Source organism: Thamnophis elegans, chromosome 3 (genome assembly GCF_009769535.1).
Source record: "Thamnophis elegans isolate rThaEle1 chromosome 3, rThaEle1.pri, whole genome shotgun sequence".
Taxonomy (NCBI): Eukaryota; Metazoa; Chordata; class Lepidosauria; order Squamata; family Colubridae; genus Thamnophis; species Thamnophis elegans.
Window position 1 is genome coordinate 63536542 of NC_045543.1, and position 14968 is coordinate 63551509.

Here is a 14968-nt window from a genome sequence, read left to right on the forward strand (position 1 = left end):
CTGTGTCAGAGGCAGAGATGGGGTCAGGACCATCTGATAGTTATTAGCTACCTTCGGAATCAGACATCAGCTGGAGCCTGTTCCCAGTATGCACATGGGCAGAGTTGCCAGGCAAAGGGAAAGTTAAGGAGCAAGGGTCAACTTGAGAGTAAGGCCACAAGTGGACAGTGAATGGCCCATTCCATAGGGAATAAAAGAGGATTGTAAAGGGGAAGGGTGTTTGCAGGAGATAATTAGTTCATTCCTTCATTTTGCCAAGTATTACATCACCGTGGCCGATATCTCCAAGCCTGATAAAGGTCAATAATTGTGAACTATCTTGAAAGACGGTGGGAGAGGAAAGACTTTGCTGGAGAAGAATTCACTGTAAATTAAATAAAAGGGTTTTATCAGGACGAGGACTTGGATTTGTGCTACTGGGCAAGCCTGTATCAGAACAAGGGCACTGCACTTTTGCCTAATATATAGCTCACCAAATATAGGTAAGTCCTTGACTTTACAACATCAGATGAGCGCAAAATTTCTGTTGGTAAGTGGGACATTGGTTAAACCAATTTTGTCCCATTTTACAACCTGTCTTGCCACAGTTCTTAAGTGAATCCCTGCAGTTGTTGAAGTATCACGGTTGTTAAGTGAATCTGGCTTTTCCATTGACTTTGCTTGTGAGAAGATGGCAAAAGATAATTACATGACCCCAGGATACTGCAATTGTCATAAATATGAGTCAATTGCCAGACATCTGAATTTTGAAGCATGGGGATGCTATAAGGGTCATAAGTGTGAAGAATGATCATAAGTCACTTTTTTCAATTCCATTGTAACTTTAAATGGTTTAAACAAGGATTACCTGTCTATTGCTCATGCTCACCTAATTATATCATTTAAGTATTTAAATTCAAATTTTTTTCTAAAGACTACATATTTAACAATTACAACCTGTGCTGTATAGCTATTGTTCTGACCTAGGTTTCCTGATACAGTAAAAAGCACTCTTAGTTCCAAAAATCCTCTATTTATTTCAAAGGCTGTGAATTATGTTCATTCACTGCCCATATTGAGTCACAAATAGTTTGTAAAGAGTCCAACAGAAGTCTGCCACAGTCCTTCGGGATAAGGCTGATAAGCACCCACCTTTATCTTCCTTGAAACGCTGTCAAAGACTTAATTGGCAATTAGCTTGGCAAGGCCACATGGAGCACAGTCAAAATGGAGCTTCAGAATTTAAACCAACCAGAACGAACAAAGTTGCTTCCTGCAAAGGCCTTTGCTCCTCTTTTATGTCTTATGGGAGAGGTCAATCATCTCCGAGCCTTACTCCCAACTCATCCCTTTTGTCTTAACTGTTCTTGCCTTCTGGCAGCTCTGCGCATGCGCACACTGGGAACAGACTCTCCCTGTTCCTCTGTTTCACTGATGTCTAACTCTGGAGGCAGCACATAACTCCCAGATGGCCCTGGTCTCCTCTCTGCCTCCAATGCAGAGCCCTCATCCAAGGCTTCCCCAGCCTCCAGGACTGGCCCACACTCCTTCCCAATGTGAAGTTTCCGCTGTTCGCCCATGATGCCAATGTTGAGAAAAGACAGGAGACAAATTTTCTCGGGATGGAGCGACCCAGATTGGAACCTGAGAGCCCCTTTTATTGAGACAGGACAAAGGCAGGAGGAGCAATAGCATGTGATACAAAACAGCCTGTAAAAGTACAATTTCTAATCTACTGCTTCAGGAAAGTTCTCTCTATATATGGTCAAATCCTGGACGTCAATGGTAGAGCACATCTCAGAATGTTATGTTATTCACTATCAGGTTGTTATGGCTTTCTAGGAGTTTGTTTTCTCCTGTGTGATTCAGCGTGACTCTGCAGGCTCTAGTATGAACTAGGCCATGGAGGACACACACCTACACAAGGAACCATATTACAACATCTCCTACTTTTTTATTTTCTTTTTGTCAAAAAGACTTTCCCTCTTCATCTGACAGGGCTACTCACAGCATTCTACACATAAACCAATAGAAAATCACATCATGGCAAAGGGTGGAACAGAAGGTTACAAGCTGCATGGCATTGGGAGGGGAAAGGGCATGTGTGGGAGTAGCTGGCTCACATAGTTCATGTTACATGAGGCTGCATAGTGAGTCCTGGCTGTTTAGGCCGGAAAGATGTTTCTGGTGCGATGTTTTTGTATCCCTGTGTATGTGTGTTTCAGACAGCAGATACTGCCCTGCACACACACACCCGGAATGTTTTTGTTTTTTTAAAAAGCAGCGTCTCCTTCTTCATCGCTGGGCATGCGGAAGGGAACTTTCCCCATGAAGGGGTTGACTGTTCATGTAACTCCATGTGGTTGACAATGTGAATGTTCTTCTGTGGAGCCAAGCTAGAGAGTATATTCTTACACATAGTTAATAAAGAGGGTAAACATTGAATACAGCAACACAACAGTATCAGCAAAGCAACAAGGGTTATAACGGTCTTGGAAACATTTCCCAACCAGATAAAATTAGGTAACCAAGAGGTCATCCAGTCCCACCAGGAGTCCAAGGCTTTGTATGTTTGTCTAACCGCTTGAACGGTATCATGTAATATGTCCACACTGGTTTCAATGTGTCCGGACTGGTTCAAATAATGACAACAGGTAGCATTCAACCAAACACATAGTAGGGGGATCTGCGGCGAAAGACGGAGCAGCCGGTCGGGGGAGTGTAGCGTGGAGGGTGCTCTGCTCTGTGTTCCAGGTCAGAGACAGAGACAGCCTCAAGCTGTGGTTCCTGTTGGTTGGTCATGGTCAGGCTGCTTCTGTGTTTGTGTAGGTGGTTGTATAGGTGGTTTTGGCAAATATGGTCTTACGTGCCGTCCTGGAATCCAAAGAACTTTGTCTTTTGTTGGATTGCAGCGTAGTTCCTTTCCCAGGTAATCAGGTCAGCAGGTCCTCGCCACGTCAAGTCAGGCAAGCAGCGATAGTAGACAGGTGGACGGGAGGTGTCTGCAGTAGGTGGAGCTGCAAAATGACGAGTCGCTGCCGAGGATGGTGGCTGCCGGTGTGTTGCACTGCTGGGAGGCCAGGGGGCATTTTCCCCTATTGCCAATATATCTGTCCAGGGCATGTTTTAATGTCTGGTTGGCGCGCTCAGCCAACGCCTGACCCTGGCTGTTATAAGGAATGCCAAATTTATGCACAATGCTCCATTGGTTACAAAAGGCAGCAAAGTCTGCACCTATGTAAGGGGCCCATTGTCTGTTTTTAATTCTTTTGGGCGTCCCAGCGATGCAAAGGTCCAAATACAATGATTAATAACATGTTTGGTGGCTTCACCCCTTTGTGGGGATGCCATAATATAGCCTGAATACGTATCAATGGAAACATGTAAATATTTCCAAGGGGCAAATGGAGGATATTGGGTAACATTCATTTGCCAAATTTGGCAACACTCTGTCCCCCTGGGGTTTACCCCCATAGGGAGAGGGTTTGCCTGCTGGCTACAGGTAGGGCACTGCTGAACAATGGCAGATGCCTCATTTGCAGTAATGCCAAATTGTTTTATGAGCGCTTTTTTATTCTGGTGAAAGTAAGAGTGGCTATCCCAAGGTGTGATAGCAGAACAAACATTGACATGGGGTGGGGGGGCTGATGCCGCAGCGTCAGCAACATCATTGCCCTCCTGGAGAGGCCCAGGGAAAAGCTAATGACTTCAGATATGGGAGACATGGAAACAATAACAGCGAGAGGAGACAAGACCTTGTAAAGTGAGAAACAGAGACAAAAGTTGTGAATCAGTAGAAGAAGAGAGATAAGACTCATACAGAGAGGTTATAATCTGAGTCTCATAAAGACTAGCAAGAATTAAGTTAAACGGTTGTTTGTCAAATAACTGAAAGGCCAAGATGGAAGCGGCCAATTCATCTCTTTGAGCAGATTTTTGTGGCTCTGTGAGCTGGGTGTGCCATGTACCATCCTCCTGCCAGGCACATGCTCCCATCGGCAAAGACAGTTATAGCGTCTTTGATAGAAAAAAGCTGTTGAAGGAGGCTTCCACTGGAGTGGAAGGGCTTTTGTAATTAGGGCTGCAAAAAGGGCGGGTGTCTGAGAAATAGTGGACAAGTGTCATGAGATCACATTCTTGGGGAATCAAATTTGGATTGGGGAGGCCACAGCGCTCCCACGGGTTGGAAAATTTTATTAACAGCCTGCAAATCATGCAAAAAATGCCATTTACCAGATTTCTTTCTCTGTCTCTCTCTTCACATTCTCTTTCCCTCTTTTCACTTTCTTCTGTCACTTTCTCCTTCTCCCTTCTCTTTCCTCTTTGTCTCTTTCTTCATCTCTCCCACTCTTTACTGCCCAACCTGTCCCCATTAATCATGTTTGCAATAATTTACCTACTTTCCTAGTTTCCTTACTGGAGCCTACGCTCACTCAAACACACACACACACAAACTTACACATGCACAAAACCATTTTTCTCCATTCCAATTCGGATCCTATAAATCAATTGCTCTGTGAAACATCTGTGAAAAGAATTCCAAGGGCTTCCCGGGGGGGGGGCCGTGGCCTGCAGAGGCCCCATATCAAACCCATCCCCTCCCTTTAGCTGAGGGGCGGTAACATTGTTATACAGACCCTTGGCAATCGCCTTGTTAATCTCTTTAAGGTATTCAGAGGTCCAAATGGCAAACTGAAAGGGGGTAAGAAGCATGCCGAGGAGAAGTTTCCAATCCTCCAGCACGTAGGGATCCCCTGTCAAAAGGTTTCGGAACAGTCCTTTGCAATACGGGGATTGCACCCCATAGGCAGAAACTGCTTGCTTAAGATCTTTAAGAGCTCTATAGGGGATTGAGATATAATTAGGCACAACCACCCCAGCCGCATTGGTTTGAAAGGTTACAGGGAAACAATCCTCTGCCAATTCCATGTCCCCTTGATAGTAAGCATCGCGCAGAGCGTCTTGGAGAGCGCTACGCCACACTGGCGGGGCGGGGGAAGGGGCGGAAGGGAGAGGAGAAACCTTCTCTTCCGGAGGGGCCGGGGGAGGTGGAGGGGTCTCGGAGAGGGCCATCGCCTGGCAGGCAGGAGAGGCGATCTCCTCATAGCGCGGAGAAGATAATTCTGAGGGCTTAAAAGCAGCCCCCCGCATACCTTCCTCATGAATTTGAAGGGATTTTACAAGAAGTCTCCAAGTAGTGAGAACTTCCGGCAGGGCTCGAGGTTACTTTAAGAGAGCCCTTCTCAGGGTAAATGGGACAATTCTTAGATGTAAGCCAATAGAGAGAGGAAATGTTTTTTCGGGGGAATGGGAAGCGGATGACCTGTCGCCTGAGAGATTGCAACAGATGATTTAACGATTTCCCGAAGCTCGTGCAGGTGTGCAGTCTGAGCCTTCGAGAAACCTGAGCCCATACTCACGATTGGGAGGGTGCTCTGTTCGCTAACAGCAGGCCCTGGTTGCGAGACTTTGCCAAGTCGGGGATGAGTGAAAGGCTGGTGACACAGGTTATCACGTCGGGGTCACCAAATGTGAAGTTTCCGCTGTTCGCCCATGATGCCAATGTTGAGAAAAGACAGGAGACAAATTTTCTCGGGATGGAGCGACCCAGATTGGAACCTGAGAGCCCCTTTTATTGAGACAGGACAAAGGCAGGAGGAGCAATAGCATGTGATACAAAACAGCCTGTAAAAGTACAATTTCTAATCTACTGCTTCAGGAAAGTTCTCTCTATATATGGTCAAATCCTGGACGTCAATAGTAGAGCACATCTCAGAATGTTATGTTATTCACTATCAGGTTGTTATGGCTTTCTAGGAGTTTGTTTTCTCCTGTGTGATTCAGCGTGACTCTGCAGGCTCTAGTATGAACTAGGCCATGGAGGACACACACCTACACAAGGAACCATATTACAACATCCCAACCTCCTCACTGTCTGACTCTGCTGCCAGCTCTGCAGGACGCCGGCAGACCACAACAGCTATGTCTTAACTCTAGGTAAAAAGAGGCAACTCAATTCCTGTAAATACAGTATTTTCTCTGGGGGTCTATCAGACTTCCTGCCTCAATGGAACTTAATTTGTTTAACTCCCTTTATACTATTTGAAATAAATTTAATTATATTGGTAAATGGCTTGTTGCGAAGTGCCAGTCTTCAGCATTTTCTTGTCTTAACAAAAAAAAATGCCTCTTCACAAATGCTTCCAAGGCATTTTCAGGAAATAAAAATATTGCTTTCCTGCAATCCTACGCTTTGTTTGGAAGCATGCCCACTCATCTGGAGGGGAGAAAAAGGTAAGATTAAGGTGAAGTAGTTGAAATGAGCTTTGGACTAGAGCAATTGAACCTACTTGACTTCTGCTAAATAAGTGGACTGTGATTGGCCAACCAGCTATGGTAGCAATTTTATGTGAATGGTTGAGAGTTCACGTCCATAATAGCTGTGTTATAAGATTGCCACAACATGCTCTCAAAGTTCTAAATATGCCAAGTGATTCAAAAGATTGCCTATCTCCGCTCCATTGCATTGAGGGAAACTAATATGGACACCAAGATAAACCCATTTTGGGCAAAGAGATTTAGGAACTTTATCAATTTAGGATATTGCTAAGCAGAGAACAGTTTACCATTTCTTTCCTCAAACATGAAGAATTCAAAAGAATAAAATAGTGATGACAAGGGCCAAGCTGAAAACGGTTTTCCTAAAGTTAATTTTCTACAAGTAGTTAGTCAGTTTCCCATCATCACCCTACAGTAATACTATCCAAACACAATTTCATTTTCTCAGCCTGGCAGATAAACAAAGTTCAGATAAGATTCAGAGAGTATTTTGTTTAATGTGTTTACACAAAAAGAAACAGAGCATTGTTTATTTCATTATGCTTTCTTTGGTCAAGTTTCGAATCCTCCTCTAACCAAACTTCTCACTCCACTATGCATTTTAAAAGAATGGATAAAGCAAATCTCTTTGGTGTACACTTATTGTCAATGCAGTAACTTTATCAATCTGTTTTAAGGATCAAATCTTCCTTAGAAGTTCTTAAAACTTTCAAGTATGACATATTTCAAAATACACATCTGAGAATAAGAGGATAGATGTGGAACTATCATGCTGTGTAAAATTGTGTAAAAGGAGGTTATAAAGAAGTGAGGAAGATGTCACTTCCAACACAATTTGGAAGCTCATCATGGCTTCTTTATACAGATAATCCTCAACCTACGACCACAGTTGAGCCCAAAATTTATTTTGCTAAGCAAGATAGTTATTTGTTCTGACCCTCTCCTCCGTCCAGTAACAAATGCCGAGACAAGCTTAACTGGAATTTCACAGCACTTTAATTAACAGGAAACATAAACTTCGGTGGCTTAAAACCCAAGCATAAACAAACAGATAAGAACCTTGGTAGCAACTCAGACTTCGACATAGACAGATAACAGCTTCTCTAGTGTTATGAATGAAATTGAATCCTACAAATCAGACTCCTCCCTGAGTCCCTCCTTAAATACAATCTTGAGAGGAGCCTAATTACAACCAGCTGAGTCCAATTATCTTTTGTAATTGCATAGCTGTTTTCTCCGTTGATCTGCCCGGCATTGCCTGGCATCCAGGACCACCTTCCTTGTCTCCTTGTCACTACTCCAAGGCCAGACGTCATGAGCACACTCCCTTCGGCTCTCACCGCTGCTCCATGCCTCAAGCGCCTCCTGGTGGCCAACCAGCCTCTCTGCGCCCTGCTCGGAGTCGGAATCCTGTCCAGGGTCCTCCACCTCTTCCAGAGCCGACTCATAACGCCCCTTGCTGTCAGAGTCTGTTTGCAGCTCCAACAGCTCCTGCTGGGCCACAACAGTTATTACATGAGTTTTTCCCCATTTTATGACCTTTCGTGCCTCGGTTGTTAAGTGAATCATTGCATTTGTAAGTTAGTAATTTGGTTGTTAAGTGAATCTGGCTTCCCCATTGATTTTGCTTGTCAGAATGTCACCCAAGGTGATCACATGACCCCGGGACACTGCAACCATCATAAATGTGAGTCAATTGCCAAGTATTTTAATTTTGATCATGTCACTATGGGGATGTTGCAATGGTTGCAAGTGTGAAAAATGGTCATAAGTCACATTTTTCAGTGCTGTTGTAACTTTGAACAGTCACTAACTGAACTATCATAAGTCAAGGACTATTTGTGTATTGTTATCCGTAATAACTTAAAAATGAGAACGTGAAAAAGATCACATTGAGTGACTCTCAAAAGCATGTTAATGCTTCAAATTAAAGCAGTAAAAAACTGAGTTTGCTAAAATTATAATTGATAATATTCAGTCTAAGCAAATGTGTGAATGACATGTGCCATCATATAATTAGAAACAAACATAAATGCAACTCAGCTCAGATACTGAGGAAAGGGAACGTACAACACCAAATTCCTATTAGCTCCTTCCAAAATTTATACCCATATTGAGATCCATGAATAATTTTGTTTTCAATCCATTAATCCTACATCCTAACATTAGTTACTGCAGAGTGATGTGAATTAGCAAGAAAGAACAATTGGAAACTATGTGTGATAGGAATTCCATATTTCATGGAGATCTTTTGTGTGTACAATAAAGGCATATTAATTAAGCCGTCCCTATTGTACATTTGTTTATGCAGATTTGAATACTATGCCTGAGGCTATCATGGCTTATAGTATTGACACAAACTACACAGATAATTCCCATAGAAAGTTCTTCATTGTTGGACATGATTATTCTGGAAGGCAGGTGTCTACATTTGATCAAAGCTCCATGTACTACTAACTCTATATATCCGATTTCTGCCAAATATTGGGATGCACATTTCCAAAAATGTCCAAAACTTGACAAACTAATCGTGCAGTTATTGGATCATTAGAAATCCATGTATAACTTTGCTCGTATATTTCCTAAAGGTGAAGTCTAAAAAGAATGATTGATAAAAGTATGTGAAGTCTCTTTTTGCTAGTTCTCAATTTACACAATGTCATTCAGAATTAGAGCCTAAGAGCCAAGGTGGCGCAGTGGTTAAATGCAGCACTGCAGGCTACTGCTAGATCAGCAGTTCAGCGGTTCAAATCTCACCGGCTCAGGGTTGACTCAGCCTTCCATCCTTCCGAGGTGGGTAAAATGAGGACCCAGATTGTTGGGGGCAATATGCTGACTCTCTGTAAACCGCTTAGAGAGGGCTGAAAGCCCTATGAAGCGGTATATAAGTCTACTGCTATATTGCTATTAGTTGTCATCTCTTTTGTGTGGTGACATCCTCCTTTATGTCAATCAACAGAGTTTTGTCCCCTCTGATTTAATGGGCATCCACAGATAATCAGTAACACCTCAACCCAAAAAATAAGTGAAAAGAAGTTTGGAATATGTTACAATTAACTGTGCAACAATTGGCATTAGGATATGCAAAACCAAATGAAAGAATCTCATAGCAGATTCTGTTTACTTGATTTAATCCATATTAAATAGTTATACATACATGGACAATACATCTTAGTACTGTGTGCTGTGGTGACACCAGAGGTGGTATTCAGCAGGTTCTGACCAGCTCTGGAGAACCGGTAGCAGAAATTTTGAGTAGTTGAACTGGTAAATACCACCTCTGACTGGCCCCGACCTCATCTATTCTCGGCCTCCCAAGTCCCAGCTGATTGAGAGGAAATGGAGATTTTACAGTAACCTTCCCCTGCCATGCCCACAAATCCATGCCCACAGAACCGGAAATATAAAAATAATTTGAATCCCACCACTGGATGACACCATTGTCTCAGCTCCTGATATTCAAAACAACAATTCTATTTATTATACAGGCATAAATACTTGTAGATCAGATCAGTCATTTCTCAGCACTCTTGTAAATACAATTGCCAGCAGCGGAGCCCATAAAATACTACAGGTATTTTAGAGCAGTTCATTTAGTGACTGTTCAAAGTTACAATGGCACTGCAAAAAGTGACATGATCATTTTTCACATGTATGACCATTGCAGTATGCCCACTGTTAGGTAAGCTCCCCGTTGGGAGAGCGAGTGCGTTCAGAGAAGCGTTGTGAGAGTAGTGTTGGAGAACATACAAACCAGCATACAGAGACACTGCAGTTTCAATGGGCTTTTACTTTTGTGGAAATAGAGGTATCAGAGTCCATCAAACAGTCCAAGTCATACAAGGTTAAGACAGTCAGTCATCAACGTCTTTCAGTTAAGGGATAATCCAAATAACATAGTCCATAATCATACAAACAGTCCGGTACACAAAGTTTGCTAGCAGTTGCAAAACTTACAATAGCTCACGCTGATCACTATACGGCACTTCTAACAGCCAGCTTCCAAACACTCAGATCAGATCAGCATCTAACAGTGATTCTGGCTCCATCTTATGGCCAATTGAGGAAACAGCAACCAATCACATTTACAACATGATTTAAAGAAACAGGTACAGCATTGTTACATGATTTATATATTGCCAACCCAACCGTTAGATTATATTCCTAACACCCATGCTCACGTGGCAAACCAGATTCACTTAACTACCGTGTTACTAATTTAACCACTGCAATGATTCACTTAACAAACGTGACAAGAAAAGTCGTAAAATAGGGTAAAACCCACAAAACAAATTTCTCTGTTACCAACATACATTTTGGACTGAATTGTGATCGTAAATCAAGGATAACCTGTACACGGTGTTGACAACTACAGTTTGTTAATTATACCCCAAATATGTTACTAAATTATTTGTGGGTATAGACAATAAGCTTGATTTCAAATTTGCTAAGTGGCGTCTGTCCCTTAAAATATTAACTAGAGTATTTAGTCTTTTCCATTATATCTTAATAATTACAGGATTTTCCCCAAACGGGACTGTCTTACATGTAGCTAACAGTTTATTGCTCACAGTATATGAGATACCTAGTGGTGATTTCTCTTTGTTCTCTCAGGAAGTTGCTTGGATGGCAAATCTGTCTCTCTATTCCCTTTATCTCAATGACATCTCCTCTGCAGCTTGTTGTCTGATAGCAGCCATGGTTTATCTAAGTAAACAAGAGATCGTCCTTCCTTTCCTTGCCTGAAGTGATCTGTCCCTTTGTCCTCTTTGTTCTGACCTAGGCTTCCTGATACAGTAAAAAGCAGACACTTGGTCCCCAAAAGCCTCTTTGTATTTCAAAGACTGTGAATTATGTTCATTCACAGCCCGTAATAGGTCACAAATAGTTGTAAAGAGTCCTACAGTAGGTTGCCAAAATCTTTCTCGGGATAAGACTGATAAGCACCCACCTTTATCTTCCTTGAAAAGCTGCCAAGAATTAATTGGCAATTAGCTTGGCAAGGCCACAGGAGCAAAGAGTCAAAACAGGGCTTCAGAAAGTAAACTGACCAGCATGAACCAAGTTGCTTCCTGCAAAGGCTCATGTGCCTTTGGTCCTCCTTTATGTCCTATGGGAGGGGCCAATTACCTCCAAGGCTTACTCCCAAGTCATCCCTTCTGTCTTTACTGTTCTTGCCTTTTGGCAGCTCTGTGCATGTGCACACTGGGAACGTGGGGAGCCTGTTCCTCTGCCTCGCTGCTGCCTGACTTTGGAAGCTCCAGAGGCAGCACATAACTCCCAGATGGCCCTGGTCCTCTCTCTGTCTCCGACGCAGAGCTTCCCCAGACTCCAGGACTGGGCCATGCTGCTCCCCAATCTCTTTGCTGTCCGACTCTGCTGCCAGCTCCACAAGCCACCGGTGGACCACAACATTCTTCTCTCCAGTTCTGGGCTATTTCTAAAAGGTGCCAAAGCAGATAAGATCCAGTTCACAAGGGCAATATAAATGTTACCAAAAATTTAATTTTTTCAAAATCGTAATCTAATGCTTGGAAGATAGATTTTCCCCCTCCCCTGCTTTCTGAGTTAATAAAGGATACTGAGAATTATAGTTCTGATCAAAATAGTAGAAACAAGTCTGGAGCTACAATCATATTTAATTCCAAGCTAAAACAATAACATTTCAGACTTAAAGGCACAGTAGCAGCATATAAAAATAATAACAGGTTGGATATGGGTCTGCCTCTCTCTTTCCCTCCCCCTCCCTCCCTCCCTCTCTCTCACACACACATTATAAGCAGAATTCTATAAAGCTACATTTTGTGTGTGTAGTTTTATTTGCTTAAAATTGATGAAATTCATACATTAAAAAGGGCACCATTATCATCATCACTGATGTTCATACTCTTTTTATAAAAGCATTCAGGAAGACATAGAGCACCAAGGATTGCTAGCTGTAAAATGTGGTAGTGATATCAATACGTTTACAATAAAAACCAATTATTGGTTAAAAATCTGGAGGAGAGAGACAGAGAGAGGTATTCTACCATTTTCTTGAATACTGGGATAAAGAAAGCCAAACACACTTCCACCAAGAAAGCATTCTATAACCGTAATGTTATTGTTCTGTTAAATCAATGGAAGATTACATTAAATCTCATGCAATTAGTTTTCTATTATACCGTGCCTCATAAAATGTTTAATAATGGGTTGGTTACAATCACCTTGTTACTAGAAATGTAACTCTGGATTAGGAACATTAAACTGCATGATTTGGTCTTGTCCCATCATAATACTCTTGCATTTGGGGCTGTCAATAAACCATCATAAGCTCGGAATCTATTGCTGTGTAATAAGAATTCCTGTGTTGTTTTTAGCAATATCCCCCAATATCCCTTGGTTTGTAGTGGTAGATTGTTTCCCTCTTCCCCCCCCCTCTCCCTCCCTCACTCCCCTCTCTCTCATAGACAAACAATGTTTCTTAACTATTTTGGTCAAAGTTTAAGACTTATTATATTGATTACCTAACTTCCAGGACATTTTCTTTTTGTTTTCCCATCTTTTATTACTACACTTATCAATGTTATAGCTATGTTGTTCCCTTAATAGTTTTGTATGTATTTGTACTTTGTTATTATTTTGCATAATACAAATTAAAAAATTCAGATGCATTAAAGCAACCTAGAACTGAGGAGAAATTTCCTGACAGTTAGAACAATAAATCAGTGAAATAACTTCTAACACTGGACGTTTTTAAGAAGATATTGGATAACCATTTGTCTGAAGTGGTGTAGGGTTTCCTGCCTAAGCAGGGGTTGGACTAGAAGACCTCCAAGGTCCCTTCCAACTCCGTTATTCTGTTCTGTTCTAATCAGATTAATTGATCATCTTAATTAATGATATGAGGTAGCTTATGTTCATAAATCCACATAGTATCATAACACACAATGAATACAACCAAAACAAATATTCATAAATATAGGCATGAATAAGAGATGAAAAATTGGAAAGAATTTCAGGAATATTAAAACATGAGCTAGCCAATTTATGACACAATATTACAGTCAACAAGATACAGCCATTTCCTGAGAAAACATGCAAATAATCTGACAATCCCACTTTGATATTATTTAAATAAATGTGGTATGTAAAATGTGTATACATTCATCCATCCATTTGTCCATCCACCCACTCATCCATCTATCTTGGGTTTACAGGGGAACAAAAGCATCCTAAGTTGTGATGGCGCAGTGGTTAGAATGCAGTACTGCAGGCTATTTCTGCTGCCAGCAGTTCGGCAGTTCGATCCTTGCTGGCTCAAGGTCGACTCAGCCTGCCATCCTTCCGAAGTCGGTAAAATGAGGACCCATATTTTGGGGGGTCATTATGCTGACTCTGCAAACCGCTTAGAGAGGGCTGTAAAGCACTTTGAAGCAGTATATAAGTCTAAGTGTTATTGCTATCCTGATAAACTTGATCCTTACACAATGTGTTACATTCCATTCTTCTCCCTTTTAATTAAAAGAAGGTAAGGAAAAAGAAATTTAGGGCAAAAATACTAGGCATTTGTATTATTTTTCTGTGCAACCTATTCAAAATTATGCCTTTTTCTAGTTACACGTACACTTTTTATCTCCAGCTTGTTGAAATATGTGCAACTTTGCACACAACCTTTAAGAAGTAAAATATTTTGAAACGGGCACTAGCTTAATCTCTAAACTATATGTCCATCTGTGCTGTAGCTGATTCCATTTTGACTGATCACACTATTTTGCTTGAAAATAAATATGTGGCCAATTTGTAAACAACTTATTTTGACGACTTCACAAATTCTACCCTAAATTTCTACTGATTAAATAATGTCTATCAAAAGCCATACTGATGTGTCACAGATTTGGCAGGGACAACTAAAAATAAAAAGCATTCAAAGACATTGAAAAATCTTAAAGTACAAGGAAAAACAGTCTCCCCATTACCAGAAGAGATAGAATTAATTCTCCGGAAATACAGGCAGTCCTCGCTTAGAGACCACAACTGAGACTGGCAACTCCATTGCTAAGGGACATGGTTCCTAAGCAAAACATTGCACTGCTTATAACTTCCCATTCCTACTTGTTAAGTGAGTTATGGTACATTATTAAGCAAAACATCATGTGTCTGTGATTTATGGTTTTACTGCTGGCTTTTCCATTGATTCTGCTTGTTGGAAGCTAGTTGCAAAGCAGACAAATGGTGATCACATAACCATAAGGCACTGCAAAATTTATGAATGCCTGCTAGTTGTGAAGCACTGAAATGTTAATCATGTGACTATGGGGGCATTGTGACTGTCATAAATGCCTGGACTGGTCATAAAGTTACTTTTTTGGTGCTGCTGTAATTTTGAATGGTTGTTAAATAGAGCAGTTCTTAAGTAGAGTTTTCCTGCATTTATAGATTTTGAAATGCATTTATTGGCAAAAGCATGTACCAGAAATGCATGTGAACATCTGGTTTTAGAATTTGCTATCCATATCTTTAGAACAGCTGCAATACAATAGCCCATGTTTCCACATGGGTAGTATGGCCTGCAAAATTGTTTGAAGTCTCTCTTGGACTGCGAGGATGCTTGCTATTGTTGTTAGTTGCAAAATCGTGTCCGACCCATTGCGACCCCATGGACAATGTT